Source organism: Lonchura striata, chromosome 36 (genome assembly GCF_050655825.1).
Source record: "Lonchura striata isolate lonStrDom1 chromosome 36, ASM5065582v1, whole genome shotgun sequence".
In the NCBI taxonomy this organism is placed as follows: domain Eukaryota; kingdom Metazoa; phylum Chordata; class Aves; order Passeriformes; family Estrildidae; genus Lonchura; species Lonchura striata.
The window spans coordinates 2,442,501-2,455,899 of NC_140738.1; the positions used below are offsets into that span (position 1 = coordinate 2,442,501).

A 13,399-nucleotide genomic window follows, 5' to 3' on the forward strand; every position below is an offset into this window, starting at 1 on the left:
TCCTCCTCCTCCTCCTCCTCCTCCTCCTCCTCCTCCTCGTCCTCCTCCTCGTCCTCGTCCTCCTCGTCCTCGTCCTCGTCCTCGTCGTCGTCCTCCTCGTCGTCGTCCTCCTCCTCCTCCTCCTCCTCCTCCTCCTCCTCCTCATCCTCGTCCTCCTCCTCCTCATCCTCATCCTCCTCGTCCTCTTCCTCATCCTCGTCCTCCACGTCCTCCTCGTCCTCCTCGTCCTCGTCCTCCTCCTCCTCCTCCTACCGCTCCTCCTCCTCCTCCTCCTCCTCTGAGTGTGGTTCTCAGGATTCAATGACTCCAGGCTTCCAGGAACCTGGAACTCTGGGATTCCATGGCTCTGTGACCACATGGATGGATTCATGACTGTCTCCAAGGCCACAAGGGAACGTTGGTGCCAGCGGGAGGGGCTGCAGTGCAGGGGCACCAACAGCTGAGAGGCGACTGCAGCTGCTGCTGCTGCTGCTGCTGCTGCTGCTGCTGCTGCTGCTGCTGCTGCTTGTGGGGGTGCTGCTGGCAGGGGCAGGGCCCTGGTGTGGCTGAGCATTGCCATCTCAGCCTGCGAGCTCCTGGGAGCTCAGTACAGGGCCAGGACTGACCCAGGTTGGCACTGCACTTGAGGACAGACACAGAGAATGGAAAGTGCCCACAGAGTGGTTCCAAGCAGGTCTGTGGGAAGGAGGAGGGAGGGAGGATGAATCCTCTGCCCAAGGCTGCCAAGGGAAAGCTTTGGGAGGGAAAGCAAGCCTTGACCTGACACTAAGTCCTTCAAGGGCTCAATTGCCCACGCTGAGCAGGATTTCATCGCGCAGAACTGACAGGGCCAGATCCAGGGATGGGGAGGACATCGAGGCAGGCTTCAGCTGAGCAAATTCTGCAGTGCTGACAAAGAGAGAGACTACAGCCAGGTGAGGGAGGCAGGTGGAAAAGGCTTTGTGCCGTCCCTGCTCAAAGGGGATCCTCACACAGCCCTGATGATCTGTACATAGGAGAAAACAATGAACACAAAACAACAAAATGATAAACTGCTAGTAACCACAAGAAGCCCAAGTTCCCTGAGGTGGGAATTGGAGCAGGAGAGCTTGAGGATCTCTGGGATATCACAGAAGAACTGGCCCAGGGCATTGCCATGGCACAGGGGCAGGGAAAATGTATTGGCTGTGTGCAGCAGAGCATTGAGAAAGGCACTGGCCCAGGCAGCTGCTGCCATGTGGGCACAAGCTCTGCTGCCCAGGAGGGTCCCGTAGTGCAGGGGTTTGCAGATGGACACGTAGCGGTCGTAGCACATGATGGTCAGGAGGGAATACTCTGCTCCAAGGAAGAACAGAAGGAAAAAGAGCTGTGCAACACATCCTGTGTAGGAGATGGTGCTGATGTCCCAGAGGGAATTGTGCATGGCTTTGGGGACAGTGGTGCAGATGGAGCCCAGGTCGCTGAGGGCCAGGTTGAGCAGGAAGAAGAACATGGGCGTGTGCAGGTGGTGGCCGCAGGCTACGGCGCTGATGATGAGGCCGTTGCCCAGGAGGGCAGCCAGGGAGATGCCCAGGAAGAGGCAGAAGTGCAGGAGCTGCAGCTGCCGCGTGTCTGCCAGTGCCAGCAGGAGGAAGTGGCTGATGGAGCTGCTGTTGGACATTTGCTGTGGCTGCACATGGGCACCTGTTCATGGAGAAAGGGTCAGTGAAGAGTTAGAGGAGATGACTGTAATGAAACTTAAAGCCATTTCCCATACACCCTCCTCTGTAACACAGATGAATACACTTCTGTATTTGTTTTGAGGTTTTCTTCTTATGCTGCCCCCATGTTTCTCCTGGTATTCTTGCATATCAGAAACCCTCAGCATATCTCCTTTCCATTGAAGAATACAGTGAATTTTCTGAGGAAATATGATGAGTGGAGACTCACTTTGCTCATTTCACCAACCCAGCAGCATTTTCAGTGTCACAACACCTCTACACTTCCCCATCAAGCTTATAATTCAGAGATGCTCTAGGACAGGTTTGCACCCTGCATTGAATCTCCCAGCTTGGACTGAATTCTCAGGGAGACTTCCAAGTGTCCTTCTGATGGCACTGGATGAAGGGAGATGCAGCTCCTTCCCTGACTGCACTGCCAGCACTGCCCAGAGCCGGGCACTGGGGACAGCTGTGTCACCCTGAGCCAGCTGTGCCCCCTGCCAGAGTCCCCAGTGCCGGGCAGCTGCTCTCAGCCCTGTGCTCTGCAGAGGGAACTGGGCCCGGGGCTGCAGAGCTGCCCCACGGCTCTGCTGCAGCTCTGCCTGCACAGGAGGGGCTGCACGCCTTGGAGCCCCGGCCCTGAGGGCAGAGGCTTGGCTGGGGGACAGGAGGGAGGGGGCTTGTTCAGAGGGAGGGGCTGCACTGGAGGGGATCCTCTGGGCATCTCTAAACTCTCCCTGCCACAGCATTTCTGGGATTTGTTTTCTCTCCTTCCCTGATCTTCTCTCTGCTTCCTGGAGATGTTCCTCCTGCAGGTGTTTACCTGCGTCTGATCTCTCCCTGCCAGCACACCCAGACCCCAAATCTCTGTGTACTCTCCTTGGCCTGACAGAACCCTGCCTGTTTGCTGGGCACTGGCTGGGGCAGGTTCTGTTTGCAGCTTGGAGAAAGGACAGCGCAGACTGAGCCTGATGGCTCCAGCAAAGGTGATGCTGCAGCTGCTGTCCATGGGCCGAGTGGCTGAAAGCACATTAGGGATCTCCTGTGAACCTATTAATTACTAAAATAACACTTATATTGTCTCATGCACTTGTCAAAATTCATAATCCACCATTAATATTTATCCCCCCTCCCTGCCACTCTCCAATAATAGGAAACCGAATAAAAAGTCTTAGGAAATTTCCTCCTTTTTATCAAAATTGTTGTCTTGGAAAAATTCTATGACTGATCAGAACCCCTCAGAATGTCAGAGATTCATGAATATTTCAGCTTCCCAGCACCAGAAATACTCAGAGTTGTACTCACCGGGTCAGTGGGCATTGGGATGTTCCAGCTTTAGGAGATCTCTGCAGGAGCTGCAGCTGCATTGTCCTGCAGCCAGAGGTTCCTGTGCCAAGGGCTGGCAGTGATTCTGCCCCAGGCACTTCTCAGCCCCTTCCCAGCCCTGACTGATTGAAGCTCTCTGTGCCTCTGTGCTGTGCCCGGGCTGGCTGCAGGCAGTGCCTCAGCCCTGCTGGGCTGGGAGAAGAGCTGCTCAGCAAGAGAAATGTGCTTTTGAAGCTCTGCTTGGTTACCAGGATCACCCTCTGTGCCAGGAGCCCGGCCCAGCTCAGCAGCACAGACACAGCACAAGGACTTTAATGACCCTCTGGGGCTTTGTGCTCAGGCCCTGAACATCAGGCCCTGAGAGGCAGCTGCAGAAACCTTTGCAGAACTCCAAGTCAGAATCCAACTCCAAAGTTTCTCTGACTTTTAATGGGTCCCACTGAGGGACACGACTGAGAAAGTGTCCCCAGGCCCCAGGCAGAGCAGAGAACTGGAGGCACTGATGGCAGGTGGGGACAAAGAGAAGCCAAGTCTTGGTGCCCTGGGGCACAGCAGGGTCTGTGCCACCAAGGGCTGTGAGGAGACACCTTGTCCTGAGGCTCTGGGGCCTCCTGGCACAGCCCCAGCCAGGCTGGGCACTGTCACCCTCTGGTCCTGCCCTCAGCATCCCCCCCATGCCGACATCCCAGTGGGGTCAAGGATCTCCGGGAAGGAGTCCCTGGGGAGCCTTGGTCAGGAATGGCCCTGGGGGCTCCTTCATGCTCCCAGGGACTGCAGGTTTTTCAAAGGACTTTGGCTTTTCCTTTGGCCTTGGAGTCTCTGAGAGGTTTCTGCAATAATGGCTTCCAATTATCTGCTTTAATTAGTCCCTGGAGAGGCTTTGTCGGGAACAACACTCAGTGGGGCTCATTAATGCTTCAGGGTACTTCAGTTTTATTAAGGTACTTGGTGTTTGCCTTTTGCTACAGACTCTGTGAGAGGTTTGTGCAATCATGGCCCCAATTATCTGCTTTAATGAGTCTCTTGAGAGCTTTGTACAGGCACTCAGTGGGGCTCATTAATACTTTGAGATTCTTAACTTTTGCAAGGTACTTTGGATTTTCCTTTCCACATTGAGAGTTCTTTGTGCCATTTTCAGTCTCTGAGAGGTTCTTGTGCCATCCTGGCCTCCAGTTCTCTCCTGCAAGGAGTCCATGAGGAGCCTGTGGTATAGATGGACCTTTGTGGGTCCCATTAATGCTTTAGACTCCAACCACTTTGGGGTTTTCCTCTGACTTGGACTCCTGGAAAGGTTTGTGCAATCTCCTCTCAGGCCCTGAGGTTCCAGGTCTCAGCTCCAAATGCACCACAGGCCTCATTAGGATCAAGCAAGTCCTGACAAACCATGGCTGTGCCTCGATTTCTCTCTGCTCACGTGCAGTTTGTCAGGAAGTTTCTGTAGTGGTTTTGGTTCATCATTTTGAGATTTCTCGGCCAATGCTTCAATTAGTGTGGTGGGTTCATTGCTGGCTAATTACCAGTGCACTCACTAGAATATACTTACTCATTTCCTGCTGTGAGATAGGATTAGGAGAAAGGCAAAGTGTTTTCAAAATTTTAAAAGGTTATAAATAAAATTGTATTAACAATAACTTAAGAAAGAGTAATAAGAATCAGAACAAAACTTTCAGAACACTTCCTCTCTCCATACAACCTGACAATGTAAAGAGACAAAACCTAAAATTTTCAGTCAGTTTACCATCTCTAAAATAGTCTTTCTTCACTGCACTTAGGCAGAGAAGTTCCTCTTGTTAATGTTATGGACACTTCTACACAAGAAAACAGTTATCTCATGGCTTTTCATTTCCACAAATAGCAGCTGCCTGGAGAAATCTGCAATCATGAACTCCCTCCCATATTTTCCCACAGACGTGCTTATGGCCCTTGTCAGCTTATGGGGTATTAATTTTGAGATGAGCTGTTTAAGAGCAACGGTTCTCTTCATCTCTTTCTGAAATCATCTTCATCTCTGGGAACAGAGGTCTTCTTCTCTCCCTGAGGGCACAGGGTCTCATCACTGTTCTCCCTTTCTCTGTTCAAACCTCTCATGGGATCACAGCTACTGCAACATTTGCTTACTTTAGCATGGAGGCCTTTGCTGAAACAAGTCATCGCCCCATACTTTTCAATGCCTTACAGGGAAAAAGAGAGTCTGATGTATCAATGACATCCTTCTCCACAGCTTTAGCAGAGGATTCCAGCCCCAAGATCAAGGCATCTCCTCATCCCTCCCATCTGGGACTCAACTTCCCCTTCCCTGCCCTCAGTGTGTCCATGTTGCTCCTCTGTGTGCCTGCCCTGTGTCCTTTTCTCTCACTGGAGGGAGGATGGCAGCACTGGCAGAGTCAATATCTCCCGGGGCTGCAGATGGTTCCGTGAGCCCGGCCGGGCTCGGTGCTTGCGGCCGGAGCTGTTTTGCCATGGAGGTTTCTGCAGCGGCTGCTCTGGGGCTGTGTCAGGCTGGGCCGCGCTGGGGCAGGGCCAGGATCTCAGGAGCCAGGCCAGAGCCCAGCAGCAGCACGGCCGGGGCCGATGGCTTCTCCTGCCCTGCCCGCCGGCTGCGGGCGAAGCCCAAGGGCGGCAGAGCCTTGGCCGAGCCGGCCCGGCCCGGGGCTGCTCCTGGGGCCCGGCGGATCCCGGCCGGGCCCGGGCTGGCGGCGGGGCAGGGCTCGGCAGGGCCAGATGTCAGCACCCGCAGCCACGACCCGGCCTCGGCCCCGCGGCCTCCCCTGCCCTGCCCGGCAGCCGATGGCGCCTGGCGGCTCCCTGGGAAGGGGCCCGGCCCCACGGCAGGAGCCGCCCGGCCCCACGGCCGAGACGGGGCTGGGCCGGCCTCGGCACCTCTGTGGGGCCAGAAGGGAGAGAGACCCAGCCAGGCTTTCTCATCTGTAACTTGTCCATATGTAGCGGTCATGTGCCCAAGCCCCCAAAACCTCTCATTGGGAGATCTCTGGGCCCTCTCCAAGGTGTTTTCTAATAAAAATATTCAGCTCATGGTCTGTGAAAATTACCAGAGGACAGGGCTAACCCATCCTGTCTGTCCTGGCTACTTTTGTCTGGGAGCAATCCTTGGATATACGGACTTTAGAAGGCCACATTCTAATTTTGGCCATGGACCATGGACAAGAAGACCATTTCTTTTCCACAGGAATGAAGGAACAGAGCCCCATTGTTTCAGGGGCAGATGAAAGGTGACCACCACAGTGCAAGGCCAGCCAGAGCTGGCTGTTTTTTTCCTAAAACATAACCTTGCATACAGGAAATTGTTTAGGGAGAATACCAGTTTTGGCAATGGGCATCTGAACACAGACAGTTCTTTTCTATAGCAAGGAAAGCACATAGCCCCTTTGCTCCAGGAGCTGATGAGAAGCAGCCCTTGGCATTCCAACATCAGCCAGACCTGTCAGGTGGCCCTGGCATGCCAAGCCAGCCAGACCTGTTCCATGTTCCCTCACTTCCATGGGGTACCTTGCTTCCAGGAGACTCTGAGGTGTCACAATGCCCCCTTGGTGACACAGGGCCCTGAAGGGTCAGAATGGTCTCCAAGGTTCCATCAGGCCCCACACATTCATAATGGTCTCTGGGCCCATGAAGCCCCACGATGTCACCATGGCCCCTTGGTTCCATGGGCTCCAGTGGTGCCACAATGATCCCCTTGGTTCCATGAGGTGCCCACAGTGTCACAGTGATCTCCATGAGAAGGAAAGCACCGAGCCCCAGTGTGGCAGGGGCAGCCACCAGAGGCCAAGGCCAGCCAGACTTGATGGTACTGGCAGATTTTGTCTGGAGCAACCCTGGGATATAGGGAATTTTAGAGGTGGAATCCCAATTTCAGACATGGACACCCAAAGTAGAAGGATGGTTCTTTTCCACAGGAAGAAAAGCACGGAACACCAGTGTTTCAGGGATAGATGAAAGGCTTCCACCAGAGGCCTAAGCCAGCCAGACTTCTCTGTCCTGGTAGCTTTTGTCTGAAAGCAACCCTTGGATATAGGGAATTTGGGAAGTGGAACCCCAATTTCAGCCATTTCTGCGTAGATAAGAAGGACAGTTCTTTTCCATAGGAAGGAAAGCACAGAGCCCCAGTGTTTCAAAAGCAGAAGTGAAGAGAGGTGGCTCTTGAGAGGCCAAGCCAGCCAGACCTGTTTGTCCTGGCAGCTTTTGTCATGGAGAGATCCTTGGATATATGGAATTTGGGAGAAGGAATCTCAGTTTTGACCATGAACACCTTGAGAAGAAGGACAGGTCTTTTTCATTGGAAGGAAACCACTGACCCCAGTGTTTTGAAAGCAGGTGAGAGGCATCCCCAAGAGGCCAAGGGCAGCCAGATCTGTCTGTCCTGGCAGATTTCACTGGGAGCAATCATTGGATGTATAGAGTTTTGGAGGTGGAATCCCAGTTCTGGCCATGGACGCCTGCTCAGGATGGATGTTTTTTTCCTATAGGAAAGAAAAGCACAAAATCCAAGTGTTCTGGAAGAAGATGATAAGTGGCCACTCTCAGGCCAAGCCAGCCAGACCTCTCTCTCCTGACAACTTTCATCTAGGGACTATCCTTGAACATAGGGCATTTTGGAGGTGGAATCTCAGTTTTGGCCGTGGACACCTAGACAAGAAGATGAATTCTTTTCTTTAGGAAGGAAAGCACAGAGTCCCAGTGTTTCAGAGGCACATGAGTGCCATCCCTCAGGAAGCCAAGGCCAGCCAGATTTGTGATTCCTGGCATCATTTTTCTGGGAGCTATCCTTGGATATAGGGAATTCTGGAGGCAGATGCCCAATTTTGGCCATGGGTACCTGGTTGAGATGGATGGTTTTTCCCCATAATAAAGAAAAGCACATGGTGCCAGTGTTTGAAAGGCAGATGAGAGGTGCCCCCTGGGTCACCAAGGCAACCAGATCTGTCTCTCCTGGCAGAATTCATCTATAAACAATCCTTGCAATATAAGGAAATTTGGAGGAGGAATTCCAGTTTTGGCTATAGGCCCCTGGAGGAGAAGAATAGTTCTCTCCCATAGGAAGGAAAGCCCAGAGCCCCAGTGTCACTATGGGACATGAGAAAACATGATGGGCACCTTTGCGTTTGTGACGGTAAAAGAAATGTAATTTATTTCTGACTCCAACATTTATTGTTTTCCAAAGGTGACAGTGGATTGGAGGGTGAAAGGACCACCTATCCAACAACACTGGACAAACTACCGTCCATCAAATTTCTCCTCCTCTATGAAGGAATGCAAAGCAATAAGTTATTTACAGAAAGTTGTGTGAGAAAATTTGCTACAAGAATGTAAACTCAGAAGGTTTTAGAAAATCTTAAAAAATCAGGCCGACACCCCAGTGCTTCAGGGGCAGATGAGAAGCAGCCCTCGACATGCCAAGGTCAGCCAGACCTGTCAGGTGCTCCCCAGGAGGCTCAGCCAGCCAGACCTGTTCCATGTTACCTTGGTTCTGTGGGACCACAGAGTGTCACAATGCTCTCCTTGGTTCCATCAGGCCCTGAAGTGTCACAATGTTCCCCTTGCTTCTGCAGTGTCACAATGGCTTCGTGGTTCCACAAAGCCCTGATGTGTCACAATGGCCCCTCGGCTCCGTGTGCCCTCGCTGTGTCACAACGGCTCCTCTGTGACACTGCAGCTGCACAAGGTCACCATGGACCCTTGGTTCCTTGGGGTCTCTGAGTTCGCAATGGTCTCCTTGATTCCATGAGGCAGCACAGTGTCACAATGGTCCCTTGGTTCCATGAGGATCTCCAGGGTCATGCAGGTTTGTGACATTTGTCCTTGCTGCCCCTCACATCCCCCTGCCCCACAAACAGCCCCGAGTCACCCGTGAGGGACAGGCCCTGCTGTGCCAGGCTGGGCTCAGGGCTTGGCCTTTCTGCTTCCCCCAGCCAGCCCAGGCCTTGCTCAGCATTGCAGTTCCCTGCTCGGAGCCTTGGGCTCCCTGCAGTCCTGGCCTCAAGGATCTGCTCTCTCCAGTCCCTGGTAGCCTTTGGCAGTCCCTGCCCTCAGTGATGCTCCAAGGGATTTGGAGTTTTGCTTCTGACTCCTTGAGCAGCTCCTTCAGCCTTCTGAGGGTCCTGGACTCAGCCCCAAATCCAGCATAGGGATTATTAAAATACAGAAAGCCCTCAGGTGCTCTTTGTCTTCCTTCAATTGTCTGAAAATCTCCAGGGCTTGTGCAGCTGATTGCAGTCAGTTTGGAGTTCTTGTAAGGAGGAAGATTTCCAAGTGCACCTCCTGATTTTTATCTTTTATAAAAGCAATATTGTTTTGTTTTCGAGTTCAGAGAAGAGCTGATAGAAGCATTCCCCAGGTGATCTTGATGCTCACTGTCTCATTAGGAGGTCTGGGCATGTAGAAGAATGAGCCCCGTGAGGGCTGACCCTGTTTGGACAAGCTGTTCCTCACCCCCAGCCTCACCATGTCTGACATTGCCCACCTGGCACTGACATCCCTGTGCCCTGCAGCAGAACCTTGTCCCGGAGCTCTGCAGCTCCATGACCCAGCCCATTGCACCGTGTCCCACCTGCTCTCCTCAGGGCTCTGCCTGCACACAGGGCCAGGAGAAGTTTTCCTCTTGGGAAAGAAAGAATGGAAAAGCCTGAGCAGGTTTCCTATACAACAAACACCACTCAGGAACCACCTGCTCAGTACAGGCTGCATGGAATGGTGTCACCTTTCTACAAGGGACAGTGTGACCAGAAATGATCTCTGGAAGCAGAATTCTCTGAGTCTCCCAGCTGAATTCTCCGTCCCTGTCTTTTCCCTGGATCTCTATTGCAGATGGAAGCTGCTGGGGCCATCCTCACCTTTAACCTCTCTTTGGAATGCAAATAGATGTTCCCAGTTGTGTTAAGCAGGATTTCCTCAATGTTTCTATAAATCTTTTGTGTCCCCCATGGAGCGAAGGGGACATTTTGGCACTGAGGGGGTGACGTGGAAGCAAGGAGTCAATTGTGACCCTGGGGTCCCATGGAACCAAGGAGCCATGGTGACACAGCAGGGCCACGTGGATTCAGTTGTCCATTGTGACACTGTGGATCCAAGGAGACCATGGAGACACCCCCTGAACCTCATGGAACCAAGGAGTCCATGGTGACCCAGCGGGGCTGCATGGAGCCAATGGTCCATGCTGACACTGCCCATCCAAGGAGGCCATTTGGACACTGTGGAAGCTCATGGAGCGAGGTGGCCATTGTAACACTGAAGAACTTCATGACACCAAATATCCATGGGGACACAGCAGGGCATCATGGAACCCAGGAACCGCTGTTGGCAGTGCGGAAACTTCTGGAACCAGGGGCTGTTGTGGCACTGCAGCACCAACACAGCTGCTGCACCTTGTCCCCTGCCCTGCACAGCTCCTTGGGAGGCATGGCAGGAGCAGCACCCTGGGAGCCTCGGGAATACCCCTCTGGGATCCATGGCACACGCTCCCAGGGGCTGGAATTGCAGTTCCCAGCCAGGAAAAGATGTTCCTGCCCTTGAAGGCAAAGCTCTTAAGAAGGGACCAAAAGCAAAATTGGAGCAAGATCCTACAGTGACATTTCACTGCCAGCCTTCATAACTTCACCCGTAGTCATTGTAGCTCGTGGATTGGGAATTAAATCAGGGCAGGGCCTTTGGTTGGAGCTGCCCTGGTCAAAGGAGGCACTGAGAGAGAAACAGAGCAGGAAAAGGAAGGCAGGAGGGAAAGGAGGTGTTTTGGTTTGGAAAGACAGGTGTCTTCTATGGAAAGCAGGAGCCTCCCCTGAAATGAAAAAATGTAGACTCTTTCTTTCTGAATTGTTATAAATTTGAAATTAAGGGGGCCTGTCAGGTAAAAATATGGGAGCAGGAATAACAGCTTTTTATTAGCGAAAAAAACAAAAAGATATAATAAAGAATGCAGTAAACTAAAACAACACTGACAGAGTCAGAATACAACCTGACACCCTGTCCAACACAGTCCAATTGGAATTGTGGGTGCAGTCCTCCAGGAGTGTCAGGTGTGGTTCTGTTGGAGAAGTGATCCTGTAGGAATGGGAGTCTTCTTCTGAAGAGGAAGAGGCAGCTGTTCCTCTGAGAAATCCAGCACAGAAAAATCTGTGTTGGTGGGCCAGAATCTCAAGACTGGATGCAGGTAGGAATGCTTGGCTCCTCCCTCAGGGCGGAGCATCTCACAATGGGATGTTACAGTTCTTATCAGTCATGCAGTGACATTCAATAGCCCATTATCAGCAGATGTCTCCCCTGAGGGAGGATTGATTGTGGAAGAGATAAGGAAAAACTGCCCACTTAACACAGGACAACTGTCATACAGATGGCAAATAGAACACATCTTGCTTTTCAGTCTGGGACAGGAGGACACAAACAAAATCAGCTGAGAAGGCAGCACTCTGAAAAGCAAACCAGAACTGACAGAAACTGAATGGGACTAAAATCAATAATTCTGAGAGTTTTACTTATTATCAAAATAAATCACACCCACTCAGCCCCACACAGTCCTGACCCCACAACCTCAAATTTGGATCTCACTTCTTCCGATCTCCTTCCAACCCCATCTCATCCTGGAGGCTGAGTAATTGAGCAATTTTGGCATGGGGCTGAGGTGGGAACCAGCCATTTTGAGGTAGGATTGAGTCACTTTGAGGTGACAGACCAATCCACCTTGGGTTTTGGAGTGCAAAGATATGGAGAACACTACCAGATATCCCCCAAGAAGCCACAAATCCTCCAGAATATGTTCCCAAACAGTAAATTCCACCTCAAATACCTCTAAAATGGTGGGACTTTTGACATATCTGGTCAATACTCTTTATAGTCATTTTCCAGGTGTTTTTAAGTGATAAAGACAAATCAGAAGTAAATTAGGGCCAAACCAAAACCAGAGACCCCTTGAGCATCGCCTGGACACTGGACAAAACAAACTCAGCAGAAATCAAAGTTAACCCTACATAAAATGCCTTGAGGAAGATTTGCTCTTCCCACAAGTCATTTCTGATGGAAACACAAATAAATCCCAAACATTAATAAACCAACAACAGAAGCAATTCTCTAGCAATTCCAAATTTCATCAGTTCAAGCACAGCTCCAGCTCAGATGCTGGGAGGTTCCAAAAAAAAAAAACAAACACGGAAATTTGGCCCAATACAGATTATTAAAAGGAAGGGAAAGGTCTGTGTAACTATCACAAAGGTGACAGGGACCAAGAAAATAATGATTCTTCCCCCAAAGCCCATGAATTCAGGAGTTATTTGGGAATTTAGCTACTTGAGCTGGGCTTCTTGTAGGATTTAAGTAGCCTTGTGTTCCTCACCGGGTGGTGAATGATCCTTGTCAGTCTTGCTGGTATCATTTGGTCCCTTTCCTCCAGTGATTTTAACAGATTTTTCAAAGAAGAAAAACAAAATATTTTCTTTAAACTGGCCACCCACAAGAGCTATTTTCCTCATAAGTTCTCCCTAAAGTCACTCAGAGGAAGCTGCATCCAAGTTTCCAAGAGTTCCTCCAGAAAGAGCCACAAACTCCTCAGAGGAGAGAACCATGCTGTTGTCAAAGGCACTTGGGGTCAGACAACAGTGCCCTGAACTCACTGTGCAAAATAATGTTGCAATCCGGATAATGAAATTGTTAGAGAGATGCCTCTGCCCCAATTAAGGTGCTAGCAAGACCAAATCCAAAGTGGATTTTATTGAACAGTAAATGTGAGGTAGACAGAGATGGAAAGAAAAAGAGAAGAGAGCAAGGGAGTGACAGGGACAGAGATCTCCCCTGGGGCGGGGCAAGTGTGACATTGTCCCCTGTGTGCGTGGCCTTCCCAGGGTGGGGGTTTTACACCGGAGCCAGTTTGGGTAAGGGGGGTGGTGTTCACCCCCCACCCCGAGCAGGGATTGCCTCACTGTTTTAGGTTACAGTGTCAGATGTAACCAAAAGTGTTTTCAGTCCCCATCTCCATAAACTGTTATCAACAGGTGGGGCAGTGTTCTTTATCTCTTCCATGGCTCAGCCCTGATAACGCCCTCCAGGGGCCATCTTCTCTTAATGGGCCATTGAGTGTCACTGCAGGACTGATAAAATTACATCATCCCATTGTGGGATGCTCCGCCCAGGGGGAGGAACCAAGCATTCCTACCTGGATATAATCTCACCATTTGCAACACCACAACCACCTTGCCTACTGGATTCCCAGAGGACAAGAGCTCCATAAGCACCACTGGACCTTCAGAGGAAGACCAGACCCTTCTACAGGATCGCCACTTTGACACAATCACGTTCATCACTCCAGCTGGACTGCAGCCACCATTTCATCAGACTGCTACCACCACCCTGAGCAACGGGGTGTCAGGTTATATCCTGACTCTGTCAGATTAAGA

The 13,399-nt window shown here is 51.4% G+C and overlaps 1 protein-coding gene across 1 annotated transcript in view; it reads right to left on the reverse strand.

Annotated features, from left to right (window-relative positions):
- Nucleotides 1–13,399, reverse strand: part of LOC146764021 (uncharacterized) — a 286,790-nt gene that overhangs the window by 131,754 nt on the left and 141,637 nt on the right. The window lies entirely within an intron of this gene.